Raw genomic sequence first — 3,339 nt, forward strand, 5'->3', positions numbered from 1 at the left:
GATGGCTAGAGCAAGTTTTCACAAAGTATATTAGATCAGCCTGATTCCAGGTGATAATATATAAGCAAGATATCAAAGAGGTAATTCTCTGCATTAGAAAAAAAATCTAACTTTCAACTTTTTGGTGACTTTTCCAATGTTCAGGGTTTGCCTCACATAATTTTTATTTTTAACTTTAATTTGAATGGTTACCTGGGGTTTAGCAAGAACAGGAGAAGAAGGTTCTCAGTTCTTCGTAAAACAAAACATTAAACTTTTTCTTTTTCTTTCTTTCTTTTTTTTTTTTTTTTTTGCTTTAGAAAAGCTATGAGTCTTAAGGATTCTATCTTGGGGAATGAAAGAGGAGAAAGAGTAAAGAGTAAGTGAGAAAGAGGAAATTCCATTGGTCTCCTGCTCTTTCTTTTATAAGGCATTGAAGCTTTGCAGCTCATCTTCACTCTGGGGTGGGTAACAGGATGCAGATCAGCTGCTGTTGTCTTTGGAAACTGGAAGACAGTGGAAGTAAATAGAAGAGTAGAAAACAAGGCTGTGATGTGATATCAAATTTTAGTTATTTAGGTGATGTGGGGCAAAGATATTTAGAATGGAACTTTCTAGAACAAAGGAATAGTGATAAGAAAAGATCAAGTTTTTTTTCAGGAATGAAAGGCCCAAGTAGCTCAGGAGTAGAGATTGGTGGAGAGAGTCATTTCTAAAGAGGTGGATTTGGAAGGCAGTTTTTGTTGTTGTTGTTGTTGTTGTTGTTGTTGTTGTTATTGTTTAATTAAAAGATAAATTGTGAGATTGGTCTATGCAGGGAGAAGCCAGCAGGCCCATGCAGGCTGCCCAGGCACATGGAGGGCAGCCACAATGGCACTGTGATGCACTCTGATCAGGTATCTACTGCTCATGGCTCAGGAGCACCTGGAATTCTGCATTCCGAAAGTAAAATCTTTGCTTTCATTTTCTGGAGGTCAGTTCGTCAGCAGTCATGAAACTTATGGAAAGTCTCCATTTTGGATTCTTAGTCTTCCTTCTGAAGATATTAAAAGAAACTTAATGAAATGGACAGTATGTGCCAAGTCAATATTTGAACTATGGGGTCATGGAAGATCTCCTGAGGAGCTGTACAGTTCTCTTAAATATTACTCTGTGGAGAAGATGGTTCCATTTTTACATTCATACTCTACTTATAAAAAAAAAATTCACATTTAATGAAACATTGACCCAAGAAGAAAAAGTCTAATGAATGGATGCACCTGATTTTCTACCTTTGGAAGAAAAAGAGAACTTAAAGAAACCACAACATATATTCTCTATTTTGGAGGATTTTGGTTTGGACCTTTATTGTATCCCTGAGAATCTATATGACATACATTTTGGTAGATGGATTATAGGTGGACAGAGAGCTAATTGAGTCACATAGTATCAAAAAGAGACACTTTATTGGAAATACAAGTATGGACACTGGCATATCATTCATCATGGAAAAACCACAGAAAAGTGAAAGAAAATGATCTTGTCTTTGATCCATTTGTTGGAACAGATGGCCTTCTGAGAGCATCTGCTCATTTTGGTGCATATGTAAATGGGATAGACATAGACTATAATACAGTTCATGGCTTGGGAAAGGCTTGTAGGAAAAACCAGCAATGGAGAGGACCAGATGAAAATATCAGAGCAAATCTTTCTCAGTCTGATTTAGAGAAGGATTACCTTGATGCCCTGGTTTCAGATGCATCTCAACCCTCCTGGAAGAAGGGCATATATTTTGATGCCATTATCTCTGATCCTCCATATGGTATCAAATAATCTCTCAGAGCATGTTTACAGAAAGAAATACCAAGGGGGATAGAAAAATGTCCAGGAAGCCATGTTCCTGTTTCCTTGAGTTGTCACCTGAATGATAAGTTTTTGACCTGTTGAACTTTGCAGCTGAGACCATTGTATTAGGTAGAACACTAGTCTATTGGTTACCAGTGTATACACCAGAGTATATTGAAGAGATGATACCCTTGCATCCTTGCATGAAACTCATCAGCAACTTCAAGCAGAAGCTTTCCAATCATACAGCAAGGCTCTTGATCACAATGGAAAAGGTGAAGAAATTTGAGAGCTGGTACCAGTATTCACATATGCTAAGTGATCATTTTCTTCCATACCAAAGTCATAATTCCTTCCATGTGAAATATTTCAGTGGAATAACAAAAAAAATTATCAAGGAAAAAATCCAATCAGGAATGAAAATTAAGATTTTGACAATGAAGAAAGATTAAATATATGACAGAAAAGATACCTGGAAGTGAAATTTCATACATGATCCAGAAAATGTGTATCATTTCAAGGGGTTTTTTTTGGTATAAAAATATGCTATGAACTAAATCAAACAATTTTAAAATTGTATTTCAGACTATTCTATCATATGTTTTATGAGGTCATTTTGAACCTTATTTGAATTTTATTTATACTTTCAAGTACTAATAGAGATTGACTCAACAGTTACATGTTACATTTTTTTACAATTAATCTACAAAGAAAATTAATATTGTTGATTTTTTTAAACATACATGCCAGATATGTTATAGGCAACTAATAGCGTTAAGATTTATTCATATGGAAAATTAGTTTGTTTTTTAATTGTAATTGATTTACACTGCTACCAATAAATTTTATTGATAATTAAAAAAAAAAGGATAAAATGCCCTGTAGGGTATATTATGGTTTAGATATGAGGTGTTCTTCAATCACTCATGTCAGACAATGTAAGAAAGTTTGGAGATGAAATTGTTGGGTTATGAGATCCTTAATCAGTGCAGTAATCCACTGATAGGGATTAACTGGTTGGTAACTGTAGGCAGGAAGGGTATATCTGGAGGAGGTTCATTGGGATTGTGCCTTTAGGATTGATATTTTGTCCTTGGTGAGGGGAGCTCTTTCTCTGTTTCCTGATTGACATGTCCTGAGCTGTTTTCCTCGATCATGCCTTCCACCATGATGTTTCCCTCAACTAGGACAGAAAGCAATGGAGTTGGCTACTATGGACTGAGATCTCTGAAATTGTGAGCATGGAATAAACTTTTCCTCCTCTAAAATTGTTCTTCAAATGCTGGGAAAACAGGAAATCCATATGTAATAGAATAAAATTGAACCCCTATATCTCACCCTGTTAAAAAATCAGCTCTAAGTGGATCAAGGACCAAGAGATTAGACCAGATACCCTATAATTACTAGAAAAAAAAAAGTAGAAGGGGGCATTTGTAATTCCAGTGGTGGATTGAGAGGCTGAGACAGGAGGATCAAGAGTTCAAAGCCAGCCTCAGCAACTTAGCGAGGTGCTAAGCAACTCAGTGAGACCCTATC

The 3,339-nt window shown here is 35.9% G+C and overlaps 1 pseudogene; it reads left to right on the forward strand.

The window, feature by feature from the left end:
- The first annotated feature begins 849 nt into the window (after positions 1–849).
- LOC101965722 (tRNA (guanine(10)-N(2))-methyltransferase TRMT11 pseudogene) lies at positions 850–2,255 on the forward strand (annotated as a pseudogene).
- The last annotated feature ends 1,084 nt before the right edge of the window (positions 2,256–3,339 follow it).

The sequence above is a fragment of the Ictidomys tridecemlineatus genome, chromosome 3, assembly GCF_052094955.1.
Source record: "Ictidomys tridecemlineatus isolate mIctTri1 chromosome 3, mIctTri1.hap1, whole genome shotgun sequence".
NCBI classification, from domain to species: Eukaryota; Metazoa; Chordata; class Mammalia; order Rodentia; family Sciuridae; genus Ictidomys; species Ictidomys tridecemlineatus.